Source organism: Balaenoptera ricei, chromosome 14 (assembly GCF_028023285.1).
Source record: "Balaenoptera ricei isolate mBalRic1 chromosome 14, mBalRic1.hap2, whole genome shotgun sequence".
Lineage (NCBI taxonomy): Eukaryota > Metazoa > Chordata > Mammalia > Artiodactyla > Balaenopteridae > Balaenoptera > Balaenoptera ricei.
In genome coordinates this window covers 38,695,233-38,722,512 of record NC_082652.1, presented here as the reverse complement: position 1 = coordinate 38,722,512, position 27,280 = coordinate 38,695,233, and the positions used below count along the sequence as shown (strand labels likewise).

Below are 27,280 nucleotides of genomic sequence, written 5' to 3'. Positions count from 1 at the left end.
AAAGAAGTATCAAAAATTTAAGACATAACTAATATTGATTAAAATTATTTTTCTACTTTTTGAAATGAATGCTTTAATAATTTCCAGGGAAGAAAGCCTGCAAGAATAAAAAGAGCTACAGTTTCCTACCCTTTTGAGTAGTGTATTCTTAGAAGAAATTAAAGTAAATAATTATAATTACATATAACTGGTTGAAAATTACAGTGTGCATATTATTCTCTCTGCTAGATTATAGTCAATATAAACTATTGCATGGAAAAAATAGAAAATACAGTCATAAGGCATCAAGTGAAATAAAAACTATTTGTCATTGTTTTTTACATGACTTAGAAGTGTTTCTATTTTGTTGCTGTGTCTAAAAAGAAAAGAGGATTTTCCTAAGAATGTTCTAATTTCAAAATGCATATTTATGGCACTAAAACATTTAAAGTAATATTAATGTATATTTCTAAAAAAAAAGCTTTCATTTTATTCTCCTTTTATGCCAACTTGAAAGAGAGAAAAGAACCATTTTAGATTTTGAAATAAAAATATCTTACCTCTCTTACTGTCAGAAGAACGTCTTCAGGCAAAAGAACAATTAAAAATGCAAGTCGCAGATTTTCAATCTCATGTATTTTGCACCCACCCACCCACAAATAGACATCTTTGTAAGTCAGGAGTCTTGCTCCCTCCATTCGAACCCAAGATTACCCCATATGGTCAGCAAGGTCAAACTGCATTACTGCCAATGAAACTATATGACTCCACAAGGACCTTAATGATTTTAAAAAAAGGTCAGTAATCCAATTCCAATGGCTTCAGAGTCTAAAATTGCTAATTTTTGGCCACGTGCTGCACACTTCACCTGCTAGTAATGACATTTTTGTATTTTCTTCTAATTACACTCAAAGCTAAGACCTTTGGCCCCGGGCCACAGACCCCTACTCAGGCTGCACACATTCTCTTAAACGACCTGATCCTTTGTTGTCACTCTTACTCTTTCATCTATTATTTACACCCATAGAGAAGGAAGATACTCCACCATTTGTATAGCTTAAAGCTTCTAATCATCTTAATTTCTTTGCCTTTCAACCTATGGTCTTTTTCATAGACGAATGCCAAAAAGTTTGACAAAATCATTTTTTTCAACCGCATACACACACCACCTTCCCCTGTCTTACTCCCCGGCCAACCTCCCTCCTGTTCCTTCTCTACCACAGAAGGGACTTTGTATCAGCTGGGATTCACAAATTTTGACTTTCACCAACAAAATGAATTTCTAAATATAATACAAAATCTCCACCTTGCTCTCACAGATCGATAACGATTGTATTTCTCTCATCAAAGAGCCTATTAAATTAAGTGGAAGGTTACTTAAAATTACTTAATGTCTGCCCCCCAGCCTCCCTAAGGCATAAGCATAGAATTTTCAGAATTCCACTGCAAAAATATCAAAGAAACTTCAGTAAACAGTAAGGATGTTAGTTATGTAGCTGAAACTTTTCAAACGTTTTATTATCTACAGATGCTCAAATGCTTACAAAAAAAGAAAAAAAAGAAAAGAGGAAGGAAAGCATAACAAAAAATACATATAAAGAATATTTATATGTAATATATTACAGATAAAGAATTTGTAAATCTTTACCACATTTTAAAAGACTAGTTCTCCAAATAGCAAAATCCTTACATAAAACATTCTATATCTTTGTTATTTCCCAACACTTTTCCCACACTTTAAAAAAAAAAAAAAATGTCCAGACACATTTTGAAAATCCAAAGCACAGAATTGTTTACCATGATGCAGATGTCCCCTTCAGATCACGGCAGCCACCCCAAGACTCTGATTTCCAAGATGTTTATAAAAGGACATATGATCCATCTTTGCTCTCTCTTCCTCTATTGCTCAGCTTACTCTTGATTTCTAACAGTATTTCCTTGTTGTCTGTCCTCTCTGCAGACCCTGAAACCCCTTGTCTTTTCTTATTTTCACCATTTGCTTCAACCAGCAGTTCACTGGAGACCCATCCATCTTGTAATGCCTAAAGTGACAGATGCTCTCAGGAACCACCACACTGCTGAGTGAACAAAAGATAACATCACCTCTAGGAACTCCAGAGAGAAATACAACTGCAACCTTAAGACAGGGGCTGACTTGACAGACATTGGACCATAAACCTCTTCTAAGCAAAAAAGAAAACAATTGCCACACACACAAAAAAATCTGACACAATCAAAGGCAGAAAAGAGTGATTATTTGTGGATTGCCTTTTCACTGCGGCTCACTTTTCCCCCCTCAACACTTTTATATTGGGGCAATTCACTTGCCAAGAGGCAAGAGAAGTTCTTGGGGAAAAAAGCCTTCCTCAAGTATCTTCTTTCATTCAACAATATTCAAAGTGAAATTCATTTACATGTGTGTTTCAGTAAATCTAAGGCTTATGATACAGCATCCTTAAGGCTGACCCATCTCGTTTGCATAAAGCAATATCTAGACTCAGAAATGCTGGCTCAGTTCTGCCTCTGTGAAAGGCATATGCATACTTTGCAAATTAAAAACACGTTAGAAATTAAAAAGCAATACATAACACAATGTCAACAATATGTGTAGCTCATAAAAGAAGCTCACCATTCATTCATCAGACAACCTCCAACTTGGGTTAAAGAGACAGTTAACAAGAGGATTCTGGGAAGGACTACAGCTCTCTTTTTTAACAAAGAAAAGGTCATATTAACATCTCCCAGCAACAAACTAATGACATGGATGCTGTAGATGCAGGGGACTCTGCTTGATGTCATCTAGGTTTTTTGGGGGTTTTGGTTTTCATTTTTTTAAGCATCTTACTTAAAATCTTCATGCAGCTAAAGGCAAATTTAAACTCTAACATTTAAATTTAATTTTAAATTAACTCTAACATTTAAATACAGTGAAGGGAAATTTTAGAAGAACAGAAAAACAACAACTGATTTGGAGGGCAATTAAGAACATTGTGATCAATGTCAATTATGAGGATTAACAACCCATTTTTATAATAGATATCAAGGAACACAGAACTCTGCTGCAGCTAAATTCATTATCATTTTCAAACAGGGTAAATGATACAAATATCTTTGTTAAATCTAAAATAAAGAGTCAAGTGCTCAAGAAAAGTTCTGTCAACCTTATTTCTAAGAAGAAATGTCAGCATTTACAATGGCATTTCTTTAGTACAAATATTTTAATTTTTCTTTAAAATTTTTGTACAAAAAACCTTTAAGTTACACTTATTTTTCTTTGGAGTCACTAATGACTCTTCTCATCCCTATTTTACTAAAAAAAATATAAAATTTAAAAGATACTTTATTTTATCTCTTGCATTTGGATTATTTGTGGGGTAAAAGAAAAATTTTCAACTTGATAAATCAACATATCTTTTTCTTAAACATTGTTTTATGTTTCCTTTATTTCCTCAAACGCTTCAGTGTATCTGTGCAAATAAGATAATACAAATATTTCACAATCTCAGAATTTTCTGATTTTTATTTTAATACTGGCAAAACATAATGCATATAAAATAATTAAATGAATATATACAATTAGGTAACTCAATGGGGAAAAGATTAAGTAATTACAGACTGCTTATCAATATATAAAGGACTTGTTCTAATATGGACTTGATCTTTAACTAGACAACTTTGTTTAATACATATTGACCTTAGGTAATCCCCCCAAAACTCCTGGTCCAAAAGCACCACATCGTTCAACACTCTCAAACTTTGGCATTAATATCAAGAGAGAGACGTGACCTTGAAATGACAGTTCCATTGCAGAAACTCAAAAAAAGACCCAATTAAAAGATCTACTTTAAACACAATAGGATCAATATTGCATGCAGGAAAAGTACACCCCTGTGGAAAGTTCTTATTGTCTGATTGATCAAAAACAAAACAAAACTTTTCTTTTTTCAGGGCCTCCTCCAGATCACAGTCAGTGCCAGAAATCCACACAGGAAAAAAATCCATCAAAATGAAACCCTAAAAGGGTTTACCCTTCACCATCCTATTTGCACTTCAAAACCCTGTAAGGCCTTCAGTTAAAGCCCAGGGCTGAACCATTTCAATAATAAGAGAGGTGGCCAGCAGTGATTTATCTCCCATTTGGCCTCTGGACAGAGCTGTAATGTCTAGGAAGCTTCCCTTCCCTGACTTGAACCCTCCCCCAAGTCTCAACCTTCATTTGTGCAGCTTTGGATCTGCAATACCTTATAAACAACTCATATGCCCCTTCCAATCAGATGCAAGAACAGTTTGTAACTCAAGATTTGAGTACATTTTCTTGGCAATGCTTTCACAAAATGGAATGCTGCTGAGGTAATCAGAGCATTGAAAATACCAGGTTAAATTTCAGGTTCTCTTTGTTGTAATAAGTTGGAGAAGGAAGAAACTTCCTTAACTTCAGCCTTTTTCTTCTCACACATGTTGATTGTTGTCAGAACTTCTTAAACTTTTTCCAATTTATACCTTGATATCCTTTACATTTTGGGCTACATCAGCCAACTTCCTGCAGTGATGTTCATGTAAATTTAAATCCTTGCATTGTAAAATATCTTAACAAATCCAAAAAAGTGGAGATTTCACAGGTCACAGACTCCTGGGTCAAAAAGACCTTAAAAACAGATAACAGACCACTATGACTCAACTGATTTATTCTACATTTGTTATCAAATTTGAACAGTAACTGTCATCACACGCACTCACCCAATTTTCCTCTAGTAAAATAAACACCAAACAATGTCAACAGTTATTTAAATTGAAATATAGGTCCAAGAAGTTATCATATGGGAAACAATGAAGTTACTCCTTAAAAATGGAGAACATTTTGTCACTAGGCATGACTTTTCTATTTTAAAATTATGTTCATATGCTTGCTAGTATAAAAAGAACATGAAAAATATATGCACCCTTTCCCCTACCTGTTCATTGTTTTCTGTTTTCATTTCAATGACAGGAGTTTGTTTTTCTAATTAATTCTGATAAATTCCATCTGAATGCCACATTAACAACTTGCCCTAAATGATTCTACTATAGTGATTCTGGTTTTATAAGATGAAAACTTTCAAGTTATTTCATCAACTTTATAAATTTAGAGACTCCACAGGCAAATATAAAAGCATTTCATTTAAACCTAATATCAGTTAAGAGAAGTTTAAAAGAATAAAATTAAATATATGACTGATAGTTAAAAATACAAGAAACACAGATTTTTGTTAATTAAAAGAAAAGAATTATTTATGTTTTGGTGATATTTATCAATAAAAAATATTTTCTTCCATTAAAAAGGTACAACTAACTATCCTTACACCTTGTTAGCAAATATTTTTCATTTTCAGAGCTCCAAATACCACAAATTCTAAAAAAACCAACTCTCACAGCCAATGACTTTACTGCATGCTACCAGGTCAATGAATCTCAGATTTGTGTATGAGATAACATAAAAATCCAAACTGCATATATAAACCAAGAAAAATAGATAACTGAAAAAACTTACGGGACATGAATTTTTATATAACTGAAACAAACTTTGTCACTAATAATAATATTCAGGAAAACAAATTTCTTAACCTACCACATGACATTAAAAAAAAAAGCTTTCCTTAGAGAGTCAACAAGAGTAATTGATCCACCACAGAGGAAATATTCAATCTTCATTAAATATTTATTCAGTGCAATAGGTTGTTAGGTCTATTTAGACCTCAAAGAAGAAATAATTCCTGTCTGGTAGGAATCGGGTCTTGGGAGAATTGAATGGAGATGAGAGGCAGTTCCCCAAGTCATGACACTATATTTCAAAATGACAACGCTAAAAACTGGAGGTGTGCTACAAAATGTATGCTACTACTTTGAAATCTGACACAGGGACTTCCCTGGTGGCACAGTGGTTAAGAATCTGTCTGCCAATGCAGGGAACATGGGTTCGAGCCCTGGTCCAGGAAGATCCCACATGCTGCAGAGCAACTAAGCCCCTGCGCCACAACTACTGAGCCTGCGCTCTAGAGCCTGCAAGCCACAGCTACTGATCCCGTGTGGCACAACTACTGAAACCCGCGCACCTAGAACCTGTGCTCCACAACAAGAGAAGCCACCGCAATGAGAAGCCCGCGCACCTCAACGAAGAGTAGCCCCCGCTCGCCGCAACTAGAGAAAGCCCGAGCAGCAACAAAGACCCAACACAGCCAAAAACAAATAAATAAATAAGTAAATTTATTTAAAAAAAGAAATCTGATACAACTGATACTTTAAGGGAGTATTAATTTTAATAAGGTTCGACTGGGTAAGTGAGCAACTTGATTTCCTATTAATGTAGCACAATAAGATTTGGATGTCCAAGATCTGTGGTTCCCAACCCTCCCACCATAGTCAAGTCACCTGGCTTCTCTGGGCCTGTTTCCATATCCATAAAATGAAGGATAAAAGTAATACATTTCCAGATCAAAAACACTATGGTTGTAATGGGGGAAGGGAAAAGATCCCATTCACAATGGCAACAACAAAAAGAACACTCAGGACTCATCTTAATGACGGGACCTGTGATGACATTTTTTAAATTGCCAAAGTTGATTTGGGTGATTTAGTGAAAATTTACACACACAGAGAAATATGCTGAGTAGAGAAGCCTAATTGTAAAATTACTTGTTTCTCAAACAAAATAATAAACAACACAATTCCAATCAAAATAACAGTAGAATTTGGGGAGAACATTATGAAAACATCCATAAATTCATAAGGAAGATTATCAAAGAAAAGATGGGAAAAACATCTTTTCAAAAAAGGTTATAAGGGGAGGTGAGTCAAAATAAATGTTAAATTATAACATAAGAGCTTTTGGCCATTAAATCCATGCCACTAAATCCAGTGAATATTTTTCGGTTCTCATCTAACGTTCCTTCTGAGTATATTTCTTGAAATTTCCTTTCCTTCCACTGGATTTCACCTTACAACTTTCTGGTTTTCTTCCTTTCCTATGCTGCTTTTCAATTTCCTTTGCACTCCCATATTACACTACCCAGCAATGAAATGTTGGCATTCCACTGAGTCTAGTCTGTGGTAGCCATCTTCCAAGAGGGCCCCAATGATTCCCGCCTCCTGTGTAATCCACTCCCACGTCAAATCAGGGCTGACTTATGTGATCAATAAAATATGGAACAAGTGACAATGTGTGATTTCCAAGGTCATAAAAGACATTGCAGTTTCTGCCTTGACCTCTTGGATCACTTGCTGTAAGACGGGGCAACCACTGTGTTATAAGGACACCCAAGTAGCTCTCATAGGTCCTCGTAGGTAGGAACTGAGGCCTCCTGCCAACAACCAGGACCAACTTCCCTAGTTGCTCTCCTTGCCTCCTCTCTGGCACCCTCTAATCACTTCTCTGCATCACAGTGCAAATATAATCATGTCAACTCTTTGCTAAAGACTTTTGAAGTTTTATACTAATGAGGATAAAAATCAATATTGGAAATGTCCCTGCCTATCTCTCCAGCCTTATCTTGCACTGTTCTCTTCCTAAAGGTGGTGCTCCAGCAACACTGACCAACCTTTAGACACTTACGTTCCCTCTGTCTGTGACACCACCCATCCTTTCACTTTGCCTACTTAAATCACCTCATCCTTTAGATCCCAACTGAAGCACTGCTTCCCTAATCCCCTCAGCACTTTGCTGAAAGCTCTCATAGAAACTTATTCATCTCCTGCTTAACTTTTAATTCACTTTTTAGCTATATAATTTGTATGATCAATTGTTTTAATGTTTGCCTTTCTTCCTAAATTCTAAGCTACATTGAAAGTAGGGACAATGTTTTTGGGGTTTTGCCTATTATTGAAATCACAGCACCTATTGTGGTATCCTCCTACATAGCAGGCACTCAAAAATATTGTTTGAATAATTTAATAATTTAAAATATAGGGCCGGCATATGAATGAGAAGCTCATTGGTGACAGTCCAAAAAAACCTTATTATATGTAAGAATTATTATATGATAATTGAGGCATTATAAAACAATAAAGGGAAGGAGGAACTGTTCATTTAATTATACTGAAGTAATGATCAACAATTTAAAAAGTAACAGCTAACAAACAACTTAGAGTAGACACTAAAAATAAATACCAGAGAGACAAAAGATTAAATTTAAATATCTATACCTAAATACATTTTTATGCCTACCCACATAGGACCATATAAAAACTAAGAGGAAACAGAATTAAATATTTTTTACACTGATATTTATCATGTACCAAGATTTATTATGGTATCATAGTGAGAATTTAGCTTTCTAAGCCTGGAAATCACAAAGGATAAGATTGACAGATTTGACTAGTGAACATATCAAACTTCCGTATATTTAACACCTAAAACAAATAAAAAGAAAAACTTTTCTAGCTAATGAAAAGAGTTAATGTCTACTATGTATATAATAAAGTAGAACATTAATATCCCCAGTCCCGGGCACAACTTACTATTCCATCCATAGGGAAAGAGTTAAGCACATTATAGTAACAGCAACAACCGCTACCATTTACTGAGTACCTACCATGTACCCCATGTACATTGTCTCATTTAACCTCACAAATCCTTCCATAAATGGAATTCTATAAAGCTATAAGAAGTATATTTTTGACATAGAACTATGTTCATAATATATGAAATGGAAAATATAAAACAGTAGGTTCCCATTTCTATGAGGAAAGAAATACATAAGTAACCTATTAAGAAAAGAGCTAACAATATAAATCCAAACAATGTGATGTAAATTTAAGACAACCCTCAGAATGGGAGAAAATATTTGCAAATGAAGCAACTGACAAAGGATTAATCTCCAAAATATACAAGCAGCTCATGCAGCTCAATGTCAAAAAAACAAACAACCCAATCCAAAAATGGGCAGAAGACCTAAATAGACATTTCTCCAAAGAAGACACAGGGAGGGGGAAGGGTAAGCGGGACGAAGTAAGAGAGTAGCACTGACATATATACACTAGCTATCTGTTTTACATAGCTAGTGGGAAGCAGCTGCATAGCACAGGGAGATCAGCTCAGCGCTTTGTGACCACCTAGAGGGGTGGGATAGGGAGGGTGGGAGGGAGACGCAAGAGGGAGGGGATATGGGGATATATGTATACATATAGCTGACTCACTTTGTTATACAGCAGAAACTAACATAACATTGTAAAGCAATTATACTCCAATAAAGATGTTAAAAAACCCACAGATTTATATAAAATATATAAATACTGGGTGATGTGTTTATAGAATGTAATTTTTTTCTTCATGCTTATCTTTATTTTCCAATTTTCTATAAGAAGTGATTTCAAATTTTATGCATGCTGCAACTTAACTAAGCTCTGTATTCTTTTATTATTATCAACGTCATCACCATTACTATCTTCATTGACTTTGACTGAACACTCGATATTTGCAAAATATTGACTTTCTTATTTGACAAGTAATACCTTTCCACATTATAGGTTTATTGCAGACAAATGGACAGTGACAAATACAGTTTTATGAATGTGCACATAGTAAAGACTATAAATAAATACAACTTCTCCTAATACCCCATAAGATATCATTTTTACTATCATAAGCCAGTGAATTTGTTAAACTTATTTATAATAGCTTGCTTATGTGGAACTTTGGAAAAATTTTCCATGACAATATAAGAAATAGTCCAAAACTGAAAACCCCTAAGATGAAAGACAAAGTTCACAGGAAAAAGTGTCAACTGGGTTTTTTTTTTTTCCCAGTACAGATGTTTTTGGATTTTCTCCATTCACATCTCAAATTCCCACTCCTAAGCCTTCCTCTACTGACTATAAATGTTCTACCTTTCTTTAGTCCATACTTGAAAAACATGGGATCTAATCATTTGTTAATTATTGTCTTTGCTGGTGACCCTTACATCTAAATCATTGGCCATAAAGTCTTTTCTGCTGAGTTGCTGCTCTCCCCTCAACCTCACTATGACCATTCATTATGTCTAAAATTAATGTCTAAAACAAAACTCATTAAAGTAAAAGCTATTCCTAGTTTCCAATTTCATTATTTTCATTTATTCACCTAGAAAGTACTGTGAACTGTGCTAGAAAGGATGATAAAGGCAGTCCCTAATCTCAAAGAGAGTCCCAATTTAAAGGTGAAGACATCTGTACATGCATAAATGTTTAGTAGCGTAAGAACAAAGTACTATGAAAGCACAGAGAATGTAGCAATTCTGTTTAGAGAAATGAAGAAAATATCAGAGAAGAGATAACATATGAGTGTCTTTAAAGGATAAAGTAGGAATTCACCAAATAGAATTGGGAGGACCTCCCAGAGCAATATAACAGAATGTCAAAGGCATGGTATATTTTAAAAATACGGAAAAGTTCATTGTTGGAGGGCACTGTGGCAAGAGAAGAAAATTTAAAAAGTAGGTTGGGGCCAGTCTGCAAGGGACCTTATAAACCAAGTTAGGAATTTGAATTTAATCCCAGAAGCAGGAGAAAGCCAATGGAAGTTTTCAAAAAAGGAATTAACATAATTGGATTTTTTTAAAAAATAGAAGGTAACTCTGGTGATAGTGCAAAAGTTGGATTAGAGATCAGGAAAGTTGGATTGGAGACCAGATAAAAGGTTCTGCAAGAGTCTAGGAAGTGGTGGTGGAGACTGCCCACAATCAGGGCAGAAGGAACCGAGAGGAGGGGCCCTTTCAGTAGGCAGTTAGAAATTCGGGACTCAGGAGTGGGGACTGAACAGACAGATCCTGGAGACAGACAGCTGCCATACAGATAACTGAAAGCAGTACTGGTGAGATTTCCTAGGGGCTGCCGCTGTAGAGAAAGCATGTGGAGTAAGAGGGTCAATGAGGGAAGCCCCAGAAACATCGTCATTTCACTGTCAAGCAAAGGAAGAGGAAAACCCAGCAAAGCAGGTGGAGAAGGAGCAGTAGGAAGGAAACCAGGAACCAACGGGGTTGTGAAAGCCAAGGGACAAAAGGGTTTGGAGAAATGGGAGGTGGTCAACAGTTTCAACAGGTAAGAGAGGTCAAATAGGATCAAGAATGAAAATGTGCCATGGCATATAGCAATGACTCTTCCAAGAAGTATGGTGAACTAGGATGGAAATAAGTTGGCAGCTGTAGGAAATGTAAAATGGCAGGGAAGAGTAATTAGAAGGAGGGATGCTTGTAGGAGGAGACTCTTCCCTCAAAGAAAAGGGAGAGGTGACAGTACAGAAGAGAGGAGATGATTAGTGGAATAAGGTTCTAAAAGGGATAGAGAAGGGAGAGAGGCACAGGATGGAAGCCACCCATACATGGCAGAACCACAAGACAGGAGCCTGGGTCCCTGAAGACAGCAGAGATGCTTTATCAGCCTTAGACAATTACCTCCAAACTTTATGTGGGAAAGAAATAAACGTCTAGCTTGCTGTTTAGTGTATCTTGTCATTTGCAGACAAATGTAATCCTAACTGATATAGGAGAGAAGGGTGTTGAAAAAATAAGCAAACACCTCTCAAAAGCATGAAATAGCACAGTATATACAAAAGACAAGACCAATCTGGCATTACTAGACTACCAAGTGGGAGAGAGGGAGGGGGCGGAAAGGAAGCCATGTTTTTAATCACTTGACCATGTTATCCTTCATGCAATTACATACAATGTATTGAAGGCCCAAGTGTGAGGAGTTGAGACTGGATACTGTAGATAAAAAATAGCCACACAAAAGGGTGTTAAGCAAAGGAATGATATGTTCCACATTTCGGCTTTGAATAGATTCCTCGAGTGTCAGGCTGGAAGGGGATCATGAGGAGGCAAAACAGCATGCTGTGAGAGTGTTGAGAAACCTCTACTATAGTCCTGGGGAGAGATTATGATGCCTGCATGGGTGCAGTGATGGTAGGGTTAATACTTAGGAATTAAACACTTAGGAATTAAATAATTCCTAAGGAATTATTAGGAAATACTTAGGAATTATATCATTAGGAATTGGTGACTAATGACATGGGCAAGCAAATCAGGATGAAGCTTAGGTCTCTACCTTGCATTGTTTTTCTCCATCTCCACTGTTAGTGCTTCAATTCAGGCATGCCATGACCTCATGTATTCATTTAACAAATATTTATTTAGTGCCTTTTACACGTCAGGTCCTGCAGATACAATGGTGAACAAGCTAGAAATGGTCTTTGTCCTTGTAGATTTTAGTTAGGGATACCAGTGCTGAAAGCTTCGTAAGTGCTATCTCATTTCATCCTCAGAACACCCTAAGATATTAGTATTATTATTGTCTCCATTTTTCAGGTGAGGTAACCCAGTCTTATAAAGTTTAATCATTTGCTCAGGATCACATGGCTAGTTGATAAGTGGTGGTGTCAGGAATCAGACCCAGAGCCATCTTACTTCAAAGCCATGTTTTTAATCACTTGACTAAGTTATCTCTCACGCAATTACATATAATGTATTAAATAGTATGACAAGCAATACAATGCTTTGGATTATTGCAGCCTCCTAACTAGGACACTCTTTCAGCATTGGCATGTTCTGGCCAAAATAGTTTTTCTAAAATGCAAATTGGGGAGGATGATGGTGTCTTCTCTGATTAAGGGCACTCTGAGGAGGAAGATGAGGTTTTGAAGGGAAGGTGGGGCACTCAGGTCTTAGAAATATTGATTTTGAGATGGCTGTGAAATATCCAAATGGAGACATCCAGCAGTAATTTGATAGATGAATCTGAAGTTTAGGGGGAATCAGGTTGGAGATAAAGCACTTGGCATCACTAGTTCTTAGAGGTCAGCTGAAGTCAAGGCAATTACTAGGACTCTTTAGGGGCTCCTAGAAGTGAGAGGAGCAGCCTGCTGAGAAAAGGGCAGTTGGGTAGAGGCTTGAAGAGAATGGAGTAGATTTGAAATAATTACTTAAGAAAAAGGAGACAGACTCAGTCAAGGATAGTCAAAGGTATAATTAAGTTGTATTTAGAGTTAGGGAAAACAAATTTATAGGGATATCAATCTGAGCGGTGGGAGGATTTTCTACCATAGCAATCACTAACTCAAGAATAGGAAAACTTGCCAAAATTTCATTATTTTACTAGCTTCTTTCTTTTCTCCCATTGTGAGTTCCCAGAGCACCCTGAATTGACTTGCTAATGAACACTTGACCTGTCAGGTTCTATGTAAGTCCATCTCCCCTTTGGACTTTGAAATTTTCAAAAAGTCCTTGGAGACTTGGAAAACCTTTTTTAAAAATCGTTTTTATTCCTAGCAACTTGCAAAGCATTGTGTGTATACTTGTTTTATCTACAGGTTGGACTATAAAGTCTCTAAGGGCAGGAACTGTCTCACGCACAGTATGTCCTCATTAAACGTTTGTGAGATTGGAAAAACTTTAATCTGTAAACCTCAATGTAGAAACTAACCAACTGTCTATTACTATCAAGCAGTGATTTTTAAGTTTTCAGACTTGGAATAAACAGTCTCTCCCTTCAAACTTTCATTCTCTGTTTTTCATCAAGAGGTAATTAGGACGCCTCCACCCTAGTACGTGCCATTTTGTCTTTGGAGTTCGGGTGGGCCCTGCTAGCAGCTCTTTAGGCTCTGTGACCATGGATGAGTTACTAAGCATTTCTTGGCTTCCTGAATCCTTGTTAGTAAAACTCAAGAGATTGGACCTGATGATTGCTGATGTCCCTTCTCATTCTAAAATCCAGAGATTCCATGACCCCTGGAAGACCTTTACACCACACCTGAGAACCACTGCCTTATAAAATGCAGTTAAAACGCGGGCTCCATGTTTTACCATCGGAAAATGGGCAAATAAATCTCTCTCCCTATAAAACTGGGTTATAATCTACAACGCATATTACTTCTAAAATGAAGACATTGACACTTTATTTTTAATTATTGATTTGACCACTGGTTAAAACATTTTATCAGATGCACATTTGTGTTTCAATGTAGGTTTACCCAAAAATCAAATAAAAGGGCACTTTGGTAATAAAAAGAGAAGAAAGCTGGAAAAATATGAAACATCATCTTGGATCTCATGTGCACTTTGGTAACACTTTCCTTTCTTTCTTTTTTTTTTTTTTCAGATGAGAAATCAAAGAGTGTGACTCAAGATTATAGAAGTACTAAATGGCAAGCCTGGCACTAGAAACCAAGGCTCCTAATCATATACTTTTTTTTTTAAACAACCAAATTGGTCAAAAATCCCTGAAAGACAAAAACAGATGAAGCTGAAATGCCAGTTGGTTGAGTTTAAACAGAGGCCCCACTTTGTTCTTTCCAGGTTCGATAATAAACAATTCTAGTGATTAGCATGAAGGGCTGGCAGATGAAACATTCTGACTCCTAAAAAAAAAATTTGTATTTTTGCACCACAGTTAGTAAATCAATTGTAAAAATTAAAGTAAACGGAAAACAAGGAGAATTAGCAAACCCAGAACACAATTTTCCTTCACTCTTTTGGAAGACAGATTGAAAAAAACAAAACAAAATCCCCATGGCTCCCTTCATTAGCAGCCAGGGTGGTGAGTCCCTTTGTAAATCCCACATATAAAGGCTCAGGGCTACCTGCAGAGCCTAGGAGTACCAATCACATTAGTGAAGACACCAGATGACCAAAGGAAGCCGTGAGGGTCTGGGAAAGCTAGTAAACAAAAGGCAGCATTCCAAATGAATGCCATTGCTAGAGCCTGCATTGTAAAATGCCTGGATTTAAGAACCCTAAAGCAGATTAGCTTAAGACAACAAAAGATTCAAGTAAGATACAAAGAACTCATTTTGACACATTAAGAAATTGTCTTCATTAGATCATCAGGTACTTAAGAGTAATTATTAAAGAAAATAATTCCACTTAAATTGCGTTTGAGGCAGTGAGGCCTAGAAGAACAGAGTTCAAAAAATGGTTCTTGAATACGTGTTCATGACCAAAATTCATGAACCAGACACATGGGCCTTTTCCCTTTTACTCTTCCTGACATTTTAAAGGGCTATAATGACTTTAAAATTTGTTGTACACATCATTTCAATTTTACCACTATACTTACGAGTGCTACTTTAAATACCAGCTAGAAAAGCTCAAATCTCTCCAACTGTAAGTGACTTTTCTTCCACGTTGTTACCTCATTTACAAAGAAAATATGTAACAATTTTGGGGTATGAATGGTCAATAAGAAAAGAAACAAAATATTAGGCCATGGTACAATTTCCTGAATATTTTCCATCACTTTACATGCTTGTTTCGCTTTTGTTGCAAAGTTTAAACTCAGATGCAATTTAGATACTTAAATTTGAAAATGTGAAAGGAAAACTTACTTCCATGTGGAGAAGGCTGAGATTTGCTGTTATTTGTTTTCTTATTGGACAGGGGGGCAATTAAGAAATTATGTTAAATATATTTAATAACTTCCACTATTGTTTGCCATTTTATTCACTAAAGAATCCATATTGCTAAGACTAATAACACTGATGTAAAATAGAAACAATTACTTATTGAAAGTCCTGTAAAGAGACATGGGCACATATGTGTAAGATTAGACAAAATGGCCTTACACTCAACATTTTCAGGTGTTCAGACCATCAATCAGTCTGAAATTGTACAAATGTATTTAGAGACCCCCTTTATCAGTAGCAGGTAAGCAGATGGGCAAAAGTGGTTCTGATAATTTAAACAGTCCTAAAATCCTAAAGCCAAAATTGAGATATAATAATGATAACTTTTCCCTGTAAATTTTATTTTTTGAAAATTAACTGCTCATCGTCGGTTTTATTTGATTATAATAATCAACCCCTCACCAAAAACAAAAACAGCTCAGCTCCCACTTTCCCACTTTCCCTTTGAGAGGTGCTCCCAGTGTTTTGTCAGACCCTAATAGGGTCATAAGCAAAGCTGCACAGACACAGAAGTAAACAGTTTACACCTAATGGGCTGGTATCACCTGAGGCTTTTAGGCCAGGTGAAAACTTTTGACTTCATTTGTGTTCAAGTGGAAAAACATTGGAAAAGGTCCATGAGTCTGAATTCCGAAAAGCTTTTTGGCTTCCCCACTCTTGTAGGTTTAAACATTATGTAATCATCATAATAAAATTATAGTAAGGTTTAAAATTCTTATAATATTTACACAAATAAATAATCAGCCAACCCCCCTTATTTGACAGAGGAAAAAAGAAGTAGGGAGATAAAGGGACTTGTGGTTGAGCCACATTGCAAGTTGGTTGTAGTAGATGAGGACCCTGTCAAGTCAGTGACAGTGTATTTTCTCAGATGGCTCCTTATTTGCTGACTGCATACATGGAGAGTCTCCTTCATTTTCTCATCTACGCCTTCCCTCTCTCCTTGATACTCAGGAGGCAGGACCAAGAAGGCCTGACCTGTGCTGCTCCTAAAGCAATAAAGAGAGGCAGTGTGGTGAGTGATAAATCTGATTCAAATCATGCTCTGCTATAATACTTTACAATTATGTGGCTTGAGGCTAGTTTTCTGCAAAATGGGAATAATATCTCCTACTTCATAGGGTTAAAACAGAGAAGATAATATATGCAAAGCACCTGGCATATATCAGGCATATAATAAATGTTAATACCCTTCCTTATATAAATCCCTAACCATAGGAAGAATAATGCTTCAGAGTTCTTTCATGCATGTATATTATCTCAGTTAATCTCTATATGATCACCACACTCATAAATAGCCAAACTGGTGGATGTCCTCAAATGCATGTCCTCTGACTCCAGAACTAATGTTTTTTCCTATTGTGCTGCTACGTGAGGGGTTGTGCTGGTGGAGACCACATTACATTCCTTTATCATCAGCTCCTGTGGGTGGGGTAAGGAGCATGGGCTGAACTGAGAGAGATCTTAGAAGCAAGCAAAGGAAGTAAAAAAAAATACAATCCAACAAACCCATGCCACTTAGGGTAGTTGCCAGAGGGATATACTGCCCTTGAAGTTCATCAATAAAGTATCTTTTATTGGTAAAAAAGGCAATGAGAACAAAAGTAAAACCCAATTGTAATGTCCTAGGCTCCAGATCTTTATAAGAATGTGATTATTTTAGGTTGCCCAAAGAAAAGTTCATGAAAATAATAGACCTTGCCTAAAATCTTGTCTAGGTCTCAGGTTGAGAAAGATTTCCTAATTGTCATTAGATATAACCAACAACTAAATTAACCAAAAATTTCTAAACAACACCTCAGAACTATACAGGGAAGATGGATACACTTTACTTCATTTAATCCTCACAGTAACATGCTAAGATACATACTATATTCATTAAATACAGACTCCGAAAGATTGAGTAATTTGTTTGAGAAAATTTGCAGCCCTGAGATTCAAACCTACAATCTTTAAACCCTATATGTCGTGCTCTTCAAGCTAAGTCACACTGTGTTCTCTATAGCAACAGAAGAGAATATATGAAATGGCCCAAACTGTTATCAAAATTGTTAATTAAAACTCAAGAGAGAACTAACAAATTTTAGCTGGTTAAACATGAGCTTACTTATACAAATTGTGAAAATCCCTATTTAGAGAATTCTGAGGTTAGAATGACATCCATAAGGAATTGCTTTAGATTTTAAAACAATTTTAAAAGTTATTCCTGGTTTACTACAGAAGTCAGACTAAAAAAAAAAGGGGGGGGGATTCTTACCTCACTCTTATATGACTACACAATTAAGTACATTTTGACTCTACTAGTTACATTTTTTTAATCATCAAATTTTCTAATAAGATAAATTTAAAACAACCCAGAATGACAATTTTTCATCAAGGAATATGATCTTCACTCTCCCTTATAACCTTTCATTCTATTACCTACCCTGAGAAAATCTTTGTTGAGAGGTAATACATATAATGGACCCGAGGAATGTGGAGCAATGGCCTAGTTGGAAGGCAAAGTGCTCTTTATTTTTGATATAAAGTAAAGAAACTATGGAGAATCCTAGGAAGAAAAAGCATGGAGAAAAGTGATCACAGCTATGGATAGAGGCAACCAAGAGCCAAGTGAGGTGGAATGAATCAGTCCTGCTGACCTGGAGGCCCAGAGAGGCTCTGAAGGTCATTCTGCAGGTCAGATGGTGATCGTGGTAGAAAGTGCTGAACGAAAAATCAGGAGGCACAGTGAGGAAGAACAGAATGGATGTTCCCTTTTGTTTCAGCAGCTGCTGCAGCATGGGCTACACTTGACCCGAATGTAACAAAATAGAAAACCTAGTTGGATTGACTACTGATTTTCCTGATGAAACCAGTGTGGCCACTGAGACACCCTTTAAGCTCAGAATCCTTTAGATGAGTTTTTCACAAAGTCTAGTTCAAGGACTACAACAGAATCACCTGAAGAACATGTTTACTCTGTACATTCCTTATCTTCTCCCTCAGAGATTTGCAAGTCACTGGTTCTAGGGAAGGATCGAGGAATCTGAATTTGAACACCCCTTTAGAAAGCACTGCCAGATTTAGCAAATAGGCAACCCTAACTCCACATGATTCTATGACATTAGAGTTTGAAAACTACTTATTTGAATAAGAAAAGAGATCAAAAGTGTGTATGACTGTTAAACAGGATGCTTACTTGTAACAGTTAGCCAAATACATTGAAAAGAAAATTTAAAACTTTGCTGCCTGATCTTAGGGCTGGATATTAGACTGCTTTGTGCTTCAATCTCCTCCTTTGGAAAATGGAAACAAACTAGTGATGGTTCCTGCTAAGCCCCTTGCCATTCTGTGGTTATGCTCAGAGGAGGTACCTGAGGGCAGAAGAGAGTTAGAAAAGGCCATTTTGCCAGGACAACAAAAACTCGCCCCAGGGATAATCATCAGGTCCACCCGGCCCACCATTACTTGGATGCCGGTGGCATTTGACCTTTACCATTTCCTTTCAGGCTGGCCCTAGCAGGGAACAAGAGCATTAAAAATAAAAATTATAAACACTGTTTATCCACTAAGTTTTTAACTATAATACCTAAAAAAAAAAAAAAATCAATCAATTGTAACACTGAAAACAAATAAAAGAATCCCAACAATGTCCTGGGAAGTATTGTTCTCATAAAACTTCATAAACATCATTGGGATAAAATATTATGCTTAGGATCCAAAGGAAAAAACCCAACTCCTCTAGGTTTTGTATTCCACTTTTCCTTCCAAAATGGCTTCTAACCAAACTTTAAGTAATGACTGGATTCTGCATTAGATGAAGGGTATATTTCTAAAGAACATTGTGGAATGTTCAACTATGAAATAAGAGGCATCAAGTCTGTGGCATTGAGGTAAAGGAGGCTGCAAATGATACTCCCATTTCATGGAAAAGTTAAACAGAAAAATTGCAATATTAGTCCTTCCCTGGTGGCACAGTGGTTACGAATCCGCCTGCCAACACAGGGGACACGGGTTCGAGCCCTGGTCCAGGAAGATCCCACATGCTGCGGAGCAACTGAGCCCGTGCGCCACAACTACTGAGCCTGCGCTCTAGAGCCCGCGAGCCACAACTACTGAGCCCACGTGCCACAACTACTGAAGCCCGCGCACCCTAGAGCCCGTGCTCCACAATAAGAGAAGCCACCGCAATGAGAAGCCTGCGCACCGCAACGAAGAGTGGCCCCCGCTCACCGCAACTAGAGAAAGCCCGCGCGCAGCAATGAAGACCCAACATAGCCAAAAATAAAATAAAAAATAAATAAATAAATAAAATAAAATAAAATAAAATAAAAGAAAAGAAAAATTGCAATATTATTAAATACCAATTATTAAAGTCTTTCATTAGAGAAAGAAAGCCAGAAAGAAGAGAAATCCTCAGAAAGTGGTCCAGGAGCACAGGAGGGTGGAGGTGGGAATAAAAAGACATACTGGGGAATCTGCAAAGATAAATCTTGACCACCCACAGTATCCTGGTGGTTAGTAAATGCCAGTGTGCCTCAGAAATCATGGTACTGCTGCCTGTGACAACTTGCTCGCCACAGTTGGTGTATGCCATAAAGGGAAACAAATGGAAAAATTAGTCACATGAAGTTGAGCTCATGCACACAAATAAGTATAATCTGACTCAATGTAAGGGGTACCCAGCAGAATTTGTTTGCTTACTTGGATTTCTGGCCGTTATCACTGTCACAAGGTCCTGTCAGTTTACTACTAACAGGTATGTGGGAGCTTGGGTCGAACATCATCTGATGTCATTCCCAGTGCTGAGGGCTTTATTTTGTTTGTTTCTATATAATGATGTTCTTGGACTGTGAGAGCAGCCAGGGTCTTTCCTTATTATAGTGACACAAGTCACTTTACAGAAGGAAGGAAGACACCTGATTCACACAACCAGGCATGGCAAAGGGAGCATGTGAACTTTCAACGAAAGAGGAAGCTTTGTACCAGATGCGAAGAAGTTAAGTTTATTTTTCCATTTAGCTTGTTTATTTAAGTAAGAAGGAAGGAGACAGTGCCTGCTTCCCATTCCAAACTGCTCATGGAATGACTTCTCTTTTTTTTTCTTAATAAATGAACAAAGTTGGCTATTGCAGTTTCCAGAGGGATCTGGAAAGAAGCCAAGTCACTAATGATTACACTTCATCTATAGCTAGTTTAACCTTTGAAACCTGCCAATCTACAGAGAAGATCAAGAGGGGAGGTCAAGGCAGCCTTGCTCATCTAGCATTCTCTGTTTAGATGGAAAACGATTTATTAACGAAATTATTTTAGGAAATGCAAAGCACATTATAGAGACTTTATTCAAGGTCTCACAAGATTCATTTGAACATCTAACAGTTGAGAAACTCTCAAGTCTTAGTCTATTATCCCTTTTAATCATTGTGTACAAGAAGCAGAGTGATAAAGCTTTCACATTGAAAACAAATATCCAGAGAAAAACATCTTTTGTCCTTGATTCATCTATCTTTTCACAGTAATTTGGTCTGGCACATCATTTGTTTCTAAACTGAAGATCTTCTTGGTATATATGCAAAGACACACGCTATCTTTTTCACAAATTGTTGAAACATTCCTCTTAATGCTGAAGTATGATATGCTACTAATAAATAATATAAAATATGCCACAAAACAATCATTAGTATTTCAATCATGTATTCATTATCAAAAAGGCCAGGCTATAAAATATTAAGTGACCTTCCCTTATTATCTGTTTACATATCCATTTTTTAAAAAGCTGACCTCCTCTCCTTCCCCCATAGTATCCCCTCATCCCACTTCTGGCAGGAAAAAAAAGAACAACATCACTAAGATTAATGGAGCATCAGTAAAGTATTTTAGGTACAAATGACCCACTTTTATGTACTGCCAGAACAACTCAGCAAGGGTTTAGGAAGGAGAAAACCTGAAGTTCTTTTCCATTGAATTTATGCAGCTGGTGGTGCTGAATTGATTGTTCTCCTTTAATGGCAGGGTCAGAAAGACAGAGAGAAACATAACTGGCTATATTTTATTAATTAGTAAACTGGTTTTTTTTTCTTCAAATGTTCTATGTCATTGAGATGAATTATCTCCAGTTTTAATTAAAGCCCTCTCAAAGGTTAACTCATCCTGCTAAAAGAGAGGGCAAGAGTGGCATAACAGAATGATTTTTCTTTCAGAAAGACAAAACACAAAATATTCTCTTTATAAAGGAAGGAGAAAAGGTATTCCATCTACTCCCCAGATTTCTATTTCTTAGAACTGTTTCTTAAACATATGTATTCAAGAAAATCATCACTTTGGTTTATCAGCTTCAAAAATTCAAACTGAAAATAGACTGGTAATACCTCAAATTTTAGATCCTGCCTGAAAGTCAAGAATCCCAAAGTTTGAACTTAAATCTATTCATCTAAGTATGACTATCAAGTGTGAATTAAAATAAAACTCACTTAGTCTTGGCTATGAACTCTCACAAAGATCTGAATCTGGTCCTACAATTACTACAGTTACTACAAAACTTACAATTACTAACATCAGCTAATATTTAATGCTCAGTTTAAAGACTTTTTTTGCCATGCAATCTAGTAGTTGATTTTTATTTAAAACCATGGTGTAGCTACCATTTTACAGCATTAGTGTTGGGGTCCCAGGAAAGGTAGGGAAGAAGTGTCTACAGTGAGATGGTCACTGCAGATCTATTCTTAAGGCTGGGATATAAAAGCCTGCCACTGGTGACACACATTCACAGAGCCTCTAAAACAATACATTATACACCGTATCAATATTTGATACAATTAGTAAGTAAACACATGCATATGTGCATGTGTATACATGTGGGTACGTGCATGTGTGTGTACACAGTAATGCCTCCTTCCAGACATCAGACTTCTGGGAATCCTCAACCACTTAGCCTAGAACCAGTCACGTAACCAGAAATAAGAGAAAAATAAAAATTTACAGCAATGTAATGAAAGGAATGTAACTGGTTTGTATTGTAGGTACAGGCGACCCTCAGGTATAAAGTCAAATAGCAGTTTACCAGCCACATGATGCACAGATTCCAAGGAGAAGTAATAATTTATCTGAAGGGAAGAGACTCCATATCTATTAAAAGTAGACAGTAAAAATAAAAATATGGCTGCTCAGGCCATTTAGCGTAGAGGCAAACAACCCTACACTAAATACTTCAACAGTCACTGAGGACATCATTGTATTTCAGTGCAGCACAACTGTAGGTCTTTATAATCAGGACCCTGAGTAAGTTAATGTGCATTATTTAAAAGATGGAGTATTAAGTAATGTATTTTAAGGAAGATCTTTCACTGAAACAATTTTTTTTTAAGTTTAAAGGCTTTAAGTTTAAAGTTATCTGGAAAATAAAGTTATCTGAAACAATTTTACTATTGTAATATTTTATGCAATGTATTTTGTCTCTAACTTTCGAAGGTTTTTCTGAATACTGATTTGTCAGGCTCAGAGAGGTTTCAAGGAAGGTAAATATCTTAAAGAGTATCACTATTTACAAGCAGATTAAATTATACAATAAGGAGTTGATTTTTTTAAGGATACCTTTTCAGATTATAGAATTATTTGCCCAGTTAAAAACTGTGTTTATTAATCTGTTATACAAGTTTTACATTGTACTGCAGGGTCTCTTCTTCTACATTACTATAACAAGATGCCATTCCTAGCTTGTAATAAGTTATCACTTGTACTATTATTATGTTATTTTAAAATCTGACGCACAAACTCTGGTATTAAGGCCTCTGAAGAGATTTGCATGAGGAACAGGAGGAGGAGTTGCTTAAAGCAGAAATTCCTGATTCATTAATTACTTGTTGAGTATCACAATGTCATGGATGTAATCCAACGGTCCTGGAGGATGCTTAGAAGGCAACAGAATAAGAAGATTTCAGAGTAGCTGAAATCTTTAACTCTCTTTCTTTGAAAATCTTCTGTCACAAGTCAGAAGGATAATGTCTCTTTTCACCCAATGAGAAAGCTGTTCTCACACGAGCATAATTAATCTTCTGACACCATGACAAAGAAATTCCTTAAAAGGATTTCTCCGATTTCCTCTCAAGACAGAAGATTGTCTTTATCCATCATCTGTTCTTCCTGATCCCTTCTTTTTGAATATCCACATCAGCAGAATTGTCCATCAGAAAGGACAGCAGGAGGGAAATCTCTGCATGATTGATAGGGCCCCAATGCTCCACAGGCCTATTTAAGTGTGAGCATCTATTGTTGCAAACTTACTTTACAGCAGTTAAACAAATATAATAGTCACCAATTCAACCATTGTGCAGCTTAGACTTGACTAAAACTAGTAAGTGAAGTTTACTAATGACAAGGCACTGATTTTGAAGCCAGATAAAACTTTGCAGTTAGCCTGATGTCTACTTACAAAAAAGAAAACTCTCAAAGTTATGCAACAGCATACATATATTAGAAAGCGTTATATACTATACTGTATGTAGATGGACATTCCCATTAAAAAACAAGAAAACTCTGATACTTCTTATCCTAACAGTCACTCAGTACTTCTTACCTACATCATGGTTATCTGGAAAGAACTCCCCCCGAACTGCATGTGTCACCATCCAAGAAAATCAAGTGCGGCAAAGAAAAAAGTACTACAAAAAAGTCCTTAAATTTTTTTTTCAGACTCATCCCAGTAAAGTTTTTTCAAAGAGAGATGTAGGTATGTCTATGTGTTCTTACTCCCATCTGTGAAAGAAAACCAAAGGCCATTTGAGGCTCCTTGTGAGTACCTGCTACTTCCTTGGGTAGAACTAATGAACCAAAGTACCATGGGTCAGTTCCAAGTAGAGGAGCAAGGCATGCTGGGCAAAGGCCCTACCAAGGACAATGCAAGCCTGGCTCCACTTACAAAGTGACCTACGTGAAATGGAAACAGATCTAGAAATCTCACTAAGCTGTAAGAGGACACCCAATATCAACAGCAGAGGTTACGGCATGCTCTGTGTTCTTTATAGATGCTGCCAAGAAAGGCCACTTAAGCCCAGACACTGGGACACACTGACACCATGTGTTCTGTTTGCACCACAGTGACCTTGACTACTCAGTTCTGGACGCATCCTGTGAAAATATTTGTTTATCCTTCCAATCCCCAAACAGTGAGGCCAGCCCATAGGCCAGGGACTTGGCTCATTGGTGCTCCCCTGGGCATGGTTAGAAGGACAGGCTGCCACTGCCTGACCCACCATGAGGCTTCTTCTCCAGCTGACCTGCCTCATCCAGTGAAGGACCGCAACTGACAGGTGGCCCAAAGCCAGGACCCACGTGTTCTGCAAAGAGTGGCTTAGTTTCGGTTTTTCTTAAATTATAGGGTTATGTTCAGGACTGGTTATCCTTTTGAAGATCTAGGAAAAAAGAGCTCTATCCAGGATAAAGACCTAGGAAAATCCTTGTGGATAAAGACTCTAAACAATTGGAATATAGAATATAGCCCAGAGTCTGAATGTAGAGAAGCTGGAAGTCAACAGAGAATGAGCTGGTAGTAAAAGTCACCCAGGAGAGAGGGCCAGATTGGAAAGGCAGGCGAGCAGCCCAGAGGGGACTCTGAAACGTTCCCTCACCAGCCGAGGACTCACAAATCTCTCAAGGGCTCATATCACCAACAGCTAGCTCCACTTTGTTGGTCAGTAGTTCTTTGGTGAACAACTTGTCTTTGCAACAAGATTGTGTGTGTTGGAGCGGAGGTTGGGGGGCAGGGAGGGTAGCCAAGAATCAATCCCCATCACTTTTGTTTGCCAATTATATATTGTACAGAATCTTGTCAAGATCAATAAACATTAACTGGTTAGAATGGAACTTGAGTAATAGGCCATTAGTGCTTCCCAAGGCCAGGTGTGTAGGATGCAGGACCGGGACAGGCAAATCTTCCCATACACTCTGGGTAAAAAAGCAATGAGGTCCTTGAGTTTAAGTCCAAGTTCAAGATAGAGAAAACAAACTAGTGGTTACCAAAGGGTCGAGGGAAGGCACGGGGAAAATTAGGGGTAGAGGATTAAGAGATACAAACTACTATGCATAAAATAAATAAGAAACAAGGATAGAGTGTATAGCACAGGGAATTTTAGTCATTATCTTGTAATAACTTTTAATGGAGTATAATCTCTAAAAATACTGAATCACTATGTTGTACACCTGAAACTAATATAATATTATAAATCAACTATACTTCAGTTTTAAAAAGTCCAAGTTCAATAGGAATATCCTCTTTCCTATAATGAACCTTGGAGTTAAATCCTTGATAAGAAAACCTACCAGTGTATGTGGGAGATATCTGTGCCTTCCTCTTAATTTTCCCATGAACCTAAAACTGCTCTAAAAAAATAAAGTCTTTTAAAAAAAAGCCCCAAACAAAATAAAACCCACCAGTGTTCACAAAAACTAAAGGGAAAACAAACATTTCATTCTTTTGCCCTTCAGAGATATCTTTGTAAGATGAGGATCAGTTGTAATGTGGTCCATTACAAATATTTAAGACTAATCATGTTCACAGAACTGCCTTTAGATTAAGACATGCATTGACTGGATCCGAACTCTCCCACTTCCAAGGGTGCACACGATTCAGTCTCTCTTAGCCTCAGTTACCTCATCTGTAAAGTAGGAATAATAATGGTGTCTATACCTTACAGGGTGTTGTTGTGAGGATTAAATGTAAAACCTGATGCTTGGCAAACACTCAGTACAAAACAATGGATTATTTGACATTCTCTGTTGCACTTTTTCTCCCCTCATTCACACAACTCTCTAGATGGGCACACCCAGCTCTATTTCTGGGAGTTTATCTTCACACATACACACACACACACACACACACACACACACACACGTGCGTGCAATATAGTAACCTTTAGTGCTAAGGAAGGAGCAGACCCAATAGATTGAACTAAATGGACACTTTGGAGCTGTTGAGAGAAAGGAATGAGGAAATTAGGCAGAACAAGCAAAGAACAGAGCAGGCCAGGGTGACATGGGGGCCAGCAACAATTTCTCAGGATTCTTTTTTTTTTTTTTTAAAAGAATCAATTTTATTTACTTATTTACTTTTGGTTGTGTTGGGTCTTCATTGCTGCACACAGGCTTTCTCTAGTTGAGTCCAGCGGGGGTTACTCTTTGTTGCGGTGCGCAGGCTTCTCATTGCGGTGGCTTTTCTCATTGCAGAGCATGGGCTCTAGGCGCGCAGGCTTCAGTAGTTGTGGCGCACAGGCTTAGTTGCTCCGTGGCATGTGGGATCTTCCCAGACCAGGGCTCGAACCCATGTCCCCTGCATTGGCAGGAGGATTCTTTAACCACTGCGTCACCAGGGAAGTCCCAATTTCTCAGGATTCTGAACTACTGCAGGCCTGTGTGAGCATCATTCTGCTTTATCCAGCTCAGCTTCACCACCTGGTTTCCTGGTTATCTTGGCACTGTTTTCAGATTGGGGTCTTACTGAGATACACAAAGCACATTCTGTACTTGTTTTTATTTCCACTCAATTCAACGAATACTTATTTTGTTCCTGTAGTTGCCAAGCATCGTGACAGATGCCGAGGATACATCCGGGAATAAAACAGTATCATCCAGAAGTTCACAGCTCAGGGTGACTGACGTGACAATTACATACAGTATTAGAGAGAACATGCATAGTTTTCGAGAAGACTGGAGTGAGGGTGGAGGCGGCACGTGGTTAGGACTTCAAAGATGAGCAGGAGTTTGCATGACAGAGAAGGGGGGGTTTCACATGAAGGAACTGTGGGGTGAAAGAAGTAGGTGTCACATCGTATGTGTGTCCGAGTCATAGAGTGCATGAAGGCAAAATGCCAACAAGTTAGGCTAGAGAGTAAAGCTAGGCCAAGAAAGGCAATTAGGCTTGTAAAGAAA

General features: G+C 37.3%; 1 protein-coding gene across 16 annotated transcripts in view; it reads right to left on the bottom strand.

Annotated features, from left to right (window-relative positions):
- GREB1L (GREB1 like retinoic acid receptor coactivator) overlaps positions 1–27,280 on the bottom strand; it is a 264,851-nt gene that overhangs the window by 137,760 nt on the left and 99,811 nt on the right. The window contains exon 1 of one of the 16 annotated variants that reach the window (XM_059895626.1): positions 26,462–26,670. The exons of 13 other annotated variants lie outside the window; for them this stretch is intronic. The gene's annotated coding sequence lies outside the window, so the exon portion shown is untranslated. Of the gene's footprint in view, positions 1–23,933; positions 24,130–26,461; positions 26,671–27,280 lie in introns of those variants that run through there. 2 more of the 16 variants (XM_059895622.1, XM_059895624.1) reach the window with 2 other exon arrangements.